General features: G+C 47.2%; 1 pseudogene; it reads left to right on the top strand.

Moving 5' to 3' along the window:
* LOC131270846 (large subunit ribosomal RNA) overlaps window positions 1-718 on the top strand; it is a 6,533-nt pseudogene extending 5,815 nt beyond the window's left edge.
* Window positions 719-10,192: the final 9,474 nt, after the last annotated feature.

Genomic DNA, 10,192 nt, shown 5'->3' with positions numbered 1-10,192 from the left:
TTCCAGGTGTTCATTTAGGCGATCCAAGATCAGCCGCTCCAAGATCTTACCTGATCCGTCGAGCATCCCAAGAGGCCGAAAGGATGACGGGTCGCACAGGGATAACTGGCTTGTGGCCGCCAAGCGTTCATAGCGACGTGGCTTTTTGATCCTTCGATGTCGGCTCTTCCTATCATTGCGAAGCAAAATTCACAAAGCGTAGGATTGTTCACCCTTTCAAGGGAACGTGAGCTGGGTTTAGACCGTCGTGAGACAGGTTAGTTTTACCCTACTGGTGTGCAAGTACTATCTCAATGGAATTCCTGTGCAGTACGAGAGGAACCACAGGTACGGACCAATGGCTCAATACTAGTCCGAGCGGACTTTGGTATGACGCTACGTCCGTCGGATTATGCCTGAACGCCTCTAAGGTCGTAACCGAACCAGGCTGGTAGTATATGTATAGGAGTCGTTAGCTAGATGGCTAATAACATCACGAGACCGGATTGAGTCTTCTATAGACTCTTTCCATTTATTGGAAACCCTCAAACTGAGCCTATCGCGAGTGCGCTCGCCGAAGTACCTGAAGTGGGAAAAGGCGTTGTGCTTGCCGATCTTCCAAGAATAGTTTCGACTCCTAAGACCACCCGAAAACGACGGGTTTGCAGGCTGGGCGCTACGCATTGAAGAGAGATGTACATTTCGATCCTTTCAGGCGACCCATGCTTGGTGGTTGTGTGCGGTGTGCTCCCCCCGGGGGGCACATGCGGCATACCGTGTGTGGACTAGTTGGACCCACCCTTGCGGTGGACCGACCGGTCAGTGGTGTTTGCGGGTTAACACATGCGAGCGTTGCGGCCCAGAGGCCTTACCGCCTTTCACTGCGGGTTCGTCAAGAACTTGGAGATGGTCGCAACGCATCGGGTCCTCCCGGGGTACTTGGTGTTTGGATGCTGGCTTGGTGATTAAACACTTGATATTCCATCTTCGGATGAATTTCGGGTGTCACCTGTTGCCTAAGACCACTTGCATGTTTAGCTCGCCGTGGGGTAGCAAGCGTTGTGATCTAATGGCCTTACCGGGCAAACACTTTCGGTTCGTCAAGGACTTGGAGTGCCGGGACGGGTTGGCGGATCCATCACTCTGAGTATGCCGGGTTGATACTTGGGGTTGGTTTGGTTTTGGTGACCCAATACTAGATGTACCATCTCGGTGGTATGTCAGTATCACCTATACTCCAGACCACTTGCATGGTTAGCAAGCGTTGTGATCTAATGGCCCAACCGGGCAAACACTTTGGGTTCGCAAGGACTTAGAGTGCCGGGACGGGTTGGCGGATCCAACACTCTGGGTACCTCCGGGTACTTGGGGTTGGTTGAGGACTTGGTGAACACACACTTGATATACACTCTTCGGATGTACTTCGGGTGTCACCTGTTGTCCGAGGCCACTTGCATGGTCGCAAGCGTTGTGATTCAATGGCCCTACCGGGCAAACACTTTGGGTTCGCAAGGACTTGGAGTGCCGGGACGGGTTGGCGGATCCAACACTCTGGGTACCTCCGGGTACTTGGGGTTGGTTGAGGACTTGGTGAACAAACACTTGATATACACTCTTCGGATGTACTTCGGGTGTCACCTGTTGTCCGAGGCCACTTGCATGGTAGCAAGCGTTGTGATACAATGGCCCTACCGGGCAAACACTTTGGGTTCGCAAGGACTTGGAGTGCTGGTAGTGGTTGGCGGATCCAACACTCTGGGTACCTCCGGGTACTTGGGGTTGGTTGAGGACTTGGTGAACAAACACTTGTTGTACACTCTCCGGATGTACTTCGGGTGTCACCTGTTGTCCGAGACCACTTGCATGGTCGCAAGCGTTGTGATACAATGGCCCTACCGGGCAAACACTTTGGGTTCGCAAGGACTTGGAGTGCCGGGACGGGTTGGCGGATCCAACACTCTGGGTACCTCCGGGTACTTGGGGTTGGTTGAGGACTTGGTGAACAAACACTTGATATACACTCTCCGGGTGTACTTCGGGTGTCACCTGTTGTCCGAGGCCACTTGCATGGTTAGCAAGCGTTGTGGTCTAATGGCCCTACCGGGCAAACACTTTGGGTTCGCGAGGACTTGGAGTGCTGGTAGTGGTTGGCGGATCCAACACTCTGGGTACCTCCGGGTACTTGGGGTTGGTTGAGGACTTGGTGAGCAAACACTTGATATACGTTCTTCGGATGTACTTCGGGTGTCACCTGTTGTCCGAGGCCACTTGCATGGTCAACGGTTGAGGTGGTAATGGCGGATCGGTGCTGTAGGGTGCCGGCCTGTTGGCTGCCTTGGCCGGGTTGGTTGGTTAACACTTGATTGAGCTTGCACCCGAGGGTAATGGCACTTGAAGGTGGGTACCGGCCAACTGACCTGGTGTGTTGGTTGGTTGGTGAACACTTGGCGGTACTTGCACTTGGCTGTGCTTGGACTTGAAGGTGGGATCCGGCTGGCCTAGGCCATTGGTGGTTGGTTGGTTGGTTAGCCCTTAGCTGGGCTGGCTGGCTGGCTGGCCATCGGTGGTGTGGTGTGGTGTGGTGTGTGGAGTCGAGCATCGCGCGCCGTTGCCTTCTTCGGAGTGTTGTAGGTACGCAAGTGCTTGCAATGCAAAGAGGTTGGTGATGGAGTGACATTGCCTTCACCATGGAGTTGCGGGTACTTAGGTACTTGCAAGGAGATGGTGGTATGGTGGTGTTGCGTGTGTGGTGTTCGATTAGAAAGATATAATTTCTAAGTCCGGATTAGTGCTGTCAGTGGGGCCGCCGCTAACAGGTCCTGCACGGCCACCGTGGGGCTTGACTTGGCGCTATTCCGGACTTGGGGCGATCACGATGTCCCCGTGCGGGACTTAGAAGATGGAAGAACACAAGTACCCTTATCCCATGACTTGTGAGCGATTGGCATACGTTACCACATGAAGAGAAAAATTGGCTAAGTCCCGGATCCATATTATATGAAGAGAAAAATCGGCTAAGTCCCGGATCCATATTATATGAAGAGAAAAATTGGCTAAGTCCCGGATCCATATTATATGAAGAGAAATATCGGCTAAGTCCAGGATCCATATATAATAACCTAATAATCGGCTAAGTCCCGGATCCATATTATATGAAGAGAAAAATCGGCTAAGTCCAGGATCCATATATAATAACCTAATAATCGGCTAAGTCCAGGATCCATATATAATAACCTAATAACAGGCTAAGTCCAGGATCCATATTATATGAAGAGAAAAATCGGCTAAGTCCGAGATTGGGTCTGTCAGACATACACTTTCAAGATACCACACAAGCAAGCAAGATGGCCTAGTGATGGAACCATATAATATGAAGAGAAAAATCGGCTAAGTCCGAGATTGGGTCTGTCGGAAATACACTATCAAGTTACCACACAAGCAAGCAAGATGGCCTAATGATGGATCCATATGATATGAAGAGAAAAATCGGCTAAGTCCAGGATCCATATAATATGAAGAGAAAAATCGGCTAAGTCCCAGATTGGGTCTGTCAGAAATACACTTCCAAGTTACCACACAAGCAAGCAAGATGGCCTAGTGATGGATCCATATGATATGAAGAGAAAAATCGGCTAAGTCCAGGATCCATATAATATGAAGAGAAAAATCGGCTAAGTCCCAGATTGGGTCTGTCAGAAATACACTTCCAAGTTACCACACAAGCAAGCAAGATGGCCTAGTGATGGATCCATATGATATGAAGAGAAAAATCGGCTAAGTCCCAGATTGGGTCTGTCAGAAATACACTTCCAAGTTACCACACAAGCAAGCAAGATGGCCTAGTGATGGATCCATATGATATGAAGAGAAAAATCGGCTAAGTCCAGGATCCATATAATATGAAGAGAAAAATCGGCTAAGTCCCAGATTGGGTCTGTCAGAAATACACTTCCAAGTTACCACACAAGCAAGCAAGATGGCCTAGTGATGGATCCATATGATATGAAGAGAAAAATCGGCTAAGTCCCAGATTGGGTCTGTCAGACATACACTATCAAGTTACCACACAAGCAAGCAAGATGGCCTAGTGATGGATCCATATGATATGAAGAGAAAAATCGGCTAAGTCCCAGATTGGGTCTGTCAGAAATACACTTCCAAGTTACCACATGAGCAAGCAAGATGGCCTAGTGATGGATCCATATAATATGAAGAGAAAAATCGGCTAAGTCCGAGATTGGTTCTGTCGGAAATACACTATCAAGTTACCACATGAGCAAGCAAGTTACCACATGAAGAGAAAGCCGGCAAAGTCTGGGAATGTTACCACATGAACTGGAAAATGGGCAAAAACCTACCTTCACAGGGAACGTGAATAAGTAAGGCTGTAGACATCGGATCGACAAGCCAAAGACTGATATGGAAAGGAAATGAGTAGTACTAGCTTTCCTGAGAGTTGCAGAGCTTAGACTGCATATGAACGAAAGTTATTAAGCGTCAAAGTCAGAGAAGTTACCCAAAGGAACACAAGTTCCAACTTAGAGCATGTATACCGCCTAGACGGTAAGAGGTACGGCCAGGCTGAGGAATAAGGAAATGTTGGCCAACATGTTCCCTAACTATCCCCCGAAGACCGCAAAGCAATCCAACATCAACCAAGAAAGTTATAGCCCGATCAAGGAAACACCTACTTTGCACCGATATTGCACCAAATACATGTACCAAGCACCTTCGGTTGCATACCTGCAGGGGTTTACCATAGTAGGCCATGGAAGACCGATATACCGAACATAATCACTTTCTATCTCCTCGGGTGTTTGAGATAGCGCTTTGCGGTACAAGAACGAAAGTTAGACTTTATCTTGGTGCATCTTTTTGCCCAAGATCACAAGACCCTATCTACCAAGGCAAGAAAGTTGTGTGGGGACAAAATGTCCAAAAGTGCCCAAAGTGGCACACTTGAACCATATATTCGAGAAAAACACAAGTGTGGGCCCGAGCTAGCAAGTTGAAATGTTCTGACCGTCAGTAGCCCTAGTTGAGGTGCACTTATCATTATATGAGGCCAACGTGCCAGCTAGTCTCTAAAGGGGCGATATGGGTGTTCCAAGGTTTGTACCCAATTGAGGAAAAAACAGGGTAAGGTACGGTGTACCGCGAATAACTCGGGCTATAGATGTCCGATCGATGAGTTTGGCATATGTATGGAAAGGTCTCGACGAGACCTAACTACCCTGAAAGTATGAAGGCAAAGACTTGAATGACCGGGAAGTTATTAAGTGCACAAGTGGTAAAGTTGCACCAAAGTCCATGTTACCCGAAGTGGTACATGAACACCCAATATTCGACCAAAACACAAGTTTAGAGACGAGCTAGCGAGCTACATTGTTCAGACCGTCAGTAGCCCGCATCAAGACACGCATTTCATTATATTGAGCCTAGCCGCAAGCTCGACTCGAAGTCGGTCATATGGTTGGTTGATGGTTTGGACCGACCACGTGGTGTACCAAGGTGATGTACCTTTCATGAATTAAAACTCTGGCTGTATGGCACTGAGCGACAAGCTAAGGTGTGATTTGGAATAGTCTTGAGTGGGATTATTTAGGAAAAATGCGAACAAAAAATCACAAAGTCCTTGGGCGAAGCTATTAGCGAAACATAGAGCAAATTGGTACCAAAAACTATGGAAATGGGACTTGAGTCAAAAATAACCGCAAGTTGGAGAAGAGATAGCAAGCTTGCGTAGAACAATTATATTTGGTGCATGGTATCACCAACAAAAAAGTATATGGGGCCAAGGTGCTGGCTGGCCTCCAAAGTGGAGATATGGGCGATCCAAAGTTTGTACCCAAGTACGAACAAGTATGGAAAAAACAGGGTAAGGTACCAAGTACCAATAATAACTTCGGCTGTAGATGGCCGAGCGAGGCAAACGGCTCACCGTTGGAAAGGTCTTGGGGAGACCTATCTACCCTGAAAGTTTTATGAGGCTGAGTTGAAAGACCACGGAGATATTAGGTGATGATGGTCCAATTCGGGGACCAAGTCGCAGGAAATGGCACTTGACCAAAATCACCCTTGGAAGGTGAATACCGGCTTACCGGTAAGAGATAGCGACTTGGCGTAGAATATTCATAAGTTGGGCGTGTAGAGACGCAACTTTCATTATATGGGGGCAACCCGGTCAGGGTGCTCCAAGTCGGTCGTTTGGTCGGTATATGGTTTGGGCCGACCACATGGTGTACCAAGTTGAGGTATCTTTCATGAATTATAACTCGGTCAGTTTGCCACCGAGCGACAAGTTGCGGTGTGTTTTGGAATGGTCTTGAGTGGGACTATCAAGCAAAAATACAAACAGAATATCAGCTTGTCCATGGCCGAAGCTATTAGCGAAACATAGAGCAAATTGGTACCAAAAACTATGGAAATGGGACTTGAGTCAAAAATAACCGCAAGTTGGAGAAGAGATAGCAAGCTTGCGTAGAACATTTATAACTAGTGCGTGGTATGACCAACAAAAATGTGTATGGGGCCAAGGCGCTGGCTGGCCTCCAAAGTGGTGATATGGGCGATTCAAAGTTTGTACCCAAGTATGAACAAGTATGGTGAAAACAGGGTAAGGTACCAAGTACCACGAATAACTCGGGCTGTAGATGGCCGAGCAAGACAAATGGCATACCGTTAGAAAGGTCTTGGGGAGACCTATCTACCCTGAAAGTTTCATGAGGCTGAGTTGAAAGACCACGGAGATATAAGGTGATGATGGGCCGATTCGGGGAACAAGTCGCAGGAAATGGCACTTGGTCAAAATCACCCTTGGAAGGTGAATACCGGCTTACCGGTAAGAGATAGCGACTTGGTGTAGAATATTCATAAGTTGGACGTCGGAAGACGCAACTTTCATTATATGGGGGCAACCCCGTCAGGGTGCTCCAAGTCGGTCGTTTGGTTGGTTTATGGTTTGGGCCAACCACGTGGTGTACCAACATGAGGTACCTTTCATGAATTATGACTCGGTCAGTTTGCCACCGAGCGACAAGCTAAGGTGTGATTTGGAATGGTCTTGAGTGGGACTATTACGGAAAAATACTAAGAGAAAATCAGCTTATCCACGCGCGAAGCTATTAGCGAAACATAGAGCAAAATGGTACCAAAAACTATGAAAATGCAACTTGGACCAAGAATAACGGCAAGTTGGAGAAGAGATAGCAAGTTGGCGTAGAACATTTATATTTTGGACATGGTATGACCAACAAAAAAGTATATGGGGCCAAGGCGCTGGCTGGCCTCCAAAGTGGAGATATGGGCGACACAAAGTTTGTACCCAAGTACGAACAAGTATGGAAAAAACAGGGTAAGGTACCAAGTACCATGAATAACTTCGGCTGTAGGTGGCCGAGCGAGGCAAACCGCATATCGTTGGAAAGGTCTCGAGGTGACCTATCCACCCTGAAAGTTTCATGAGCCTAAGTTGAAAGACCACGGAGATATTAGGTGATGATGGTCAAATTCGGGGACCAAGTCGCAGGAAATGGCACTTGACGAAAATCACCCTTGGAAGGTGAATACCGGCTTACCGGTAAGAGATAGCGACTTGGCGTAGAATATTCATAAGTTGGGCGTGTAAAGACGCAACTTTCATTATATGGGGGCAACCCGGTCAGGGTGCTCCAAGTCGGTCGTTTGGTCGGTTTATGGTTTGGGCCGACCATGTGGTGTACCAAGAAGAGGTACCTTTCATGAATTATAACTCGGTCAGTTTGCCACCGAGCGACAAGTTGCGATGTGATTTGGAATGGTCTTGAGTGGGACTATCAAGCAAAAATACAAATAGAAAATCAGCTTGTCCATGGCCGAAGCTATTAGTGAAACATATAGCAAAATGGGTCCAAAAACGAATGAAATGGGACTTGGACCAAGAATAACGGCAAGTTGGAGAAGAGATAGCAAGTTGACGTAGAACATTTATATTTTGGGCATAGTATGACCAACAAAAAAGTATTTGGGGCCAAGGTGCTGGCTGGCCTCCAAAGTGGAGATATGGGCGATACAAAGTTTGTACCCAAGTACGAACAAGTATGGAAAAAACAGGGTAAGGTACCAAGTACCATTAATAACTTCGGCTGTATATGGCCGAGCGAGGCAAACGGCTCACCGTTGGAAAGGTCTCGGGGAGACCTATCTACCCTGAAAGTTTCATGAGGCTGAGTTGAAAGACCACGGAGATATTAGGTGATGATGGTCGTATTCGGGGACCAAGTCGCAGGAAATGGCACTTGACCAAAATCCCCCTTGGAAGGTGAATACCGGCTTACCGGTAAGAGATAGCGACTTGGCGTAGAATATTCATAAGTTGGGCGTGTAGAGACGCAACTTTTATTATATGGGGCCAACCCGGTCAGGGTGCTCCAAGTCGGTCGTTTGGTTGGTTTATGGTTTGGGCCGACCACGTGGTGTGCCAAGTTGAGGTACCTTTCATGAATTATAACTTGGTCAGTTTGCCACCGAGCGACAAGCTGCGGTGTGTTTTGGAATGGTCTTGAGTGGGACTATCAAGGAAAAATACCAATCGAAAATCAGCTTGTCCATGGCCGAAGCTATTAGTGAAACATATAGCAAAATGGGTCCAAAAACGAATGAAATGGGAATTGGACCAAGAATAACGGCAAGTTGGAGAAGAGATAGCAAGTTGGCGTAGAACAATTATATTTGGTGCATGGCATGACCAACAAAAAAGTATATGGGGCCAAGGTGCTAGCTGGCCTCCAAAGTGGAGATATGGGCGATCCAAAGTTTGTACCCAAGTATGGCAAAAACTGGTAGAGGTACCTTTCATGAATTACTGCTCAGGCTGTATGGCACTTAGCGGGACGCTTGGCTCTGGTATGGAATAGTCTTGAGTGGGACTATCAAGGAAAAATACGAACAAAAAATCACCATGTCCACGGACGAAGGTATTAGCGAAACTTAGAGCGAAATTGCGACCAAGTCGCTGGAAATGGCCCTTGGACCAAGTATACCGTCAAGGCGGTACGAGATAGCGAGTTGACGTGGAATATTTATAAGTTTGCCTCCACGAGACGAAAGTTTAGTTATATGGGGCCAACCCGCTCAGGGTTGTCCAAGTCGGTCATATGGCTGATCGAAATTTTCGACCAAGTACTGAGAAAACAGGGTAAGGTACCGTGTACCTCGAATAACTTTGGCTGTAGATGTCCGAGCGAGGCAAACGGCATAGCGTTGGAAAGGTCTTGAGGTGTTCTAGGCACCCTGAAAGTTTGAAAAGGCTATCTGGAAAACTCGTGGAGATATTAGAGAAACATAGGGCCCAAAAGATACCAAGTCGCAGGAAATGGGCCCTCCAAGAACACCCTAAAATCCCAATTACGGCTAAGTTGCAGGCCAGCTAGCGAAGTGAAATGTTCTAGGCATAACTAGAACACGTTAATGCGCAACTTTTTGAATCAGAACTTTTTTCGATATCTGGCCCCCAAAGGGGGGATATGGGCGATCAAAGGATTTTTCCAAGTTTCGGTACTTTTTACGGTATCGCTCATAGCTCCGGCTGTATGCAAGCAAATGACAATCTAAGACATGATTTGGAAAGGTATTGAGCAGTACTAACTTACGTTAGAACACAGCGAAGCACTATCGGTTCATGGCAAGGCCGATATAAGCAGTCAAAGATGAAAAATGTTGACAAAATGAACAAAAATTACCTTGGTACGCGAATAGCGGCCAGGGATGAAGAGGTACGAAGGTGGTGTAGAAGAATTATAATTAGGGCTTGGTACGCTCTAAAAGTTTGCCGAAGACCGCAAAGCGCTCAGACCCATAGAAAGTGGCCATTTGGGCCGAACAGTGCGTGCAAAGAGGTGAAAATGCAAAAATTGCACTTTGGGTGGCGATTTGCGGGGGGAAGGAGGGGTCGGAGGGCAAAATGTCCCTTGACCAAAAAGTCTTATCTCAACGAGATCTACAACATTGCCGAAGACCGCAAAGCGCTAGCTCGCAATCGAAAAATCGAGAATTTGAAAATTTTCTAAGTCTTGGGCTCCCTAAGGAAAAGTTTCAAAAATCACGTTTGTCCCCAATTTTGAAGGGGAAGGAGTCGGTTCCGGGGCATGGTGTCTTCGGCAAAAAGTCTTATCTTTTTGCGTACTTTCGACTAGTTCAATAAAAATTTTTGACCCAAAATTTGTTCGGCGGACCC

This window comes from Anopheles coustani (assembly GCF_943734705.1).
Source record: "Anopheles coustani chromosome X unlocalized genomic scaffold, idAnoCousDA_361_x.2 X_unloc_66, whole genome shotgun sequence".
Lineage (NCBI taxonomy): Eukaryota > Metazoa > Arthropoda > Insecta > Diptera > Culicidae > Anopheles > Anopheles coustani.
Note: the sequence above shows the minus strand (reverse complement) of the source record. Positions and strands in the feature narration are given on the sequence as shown.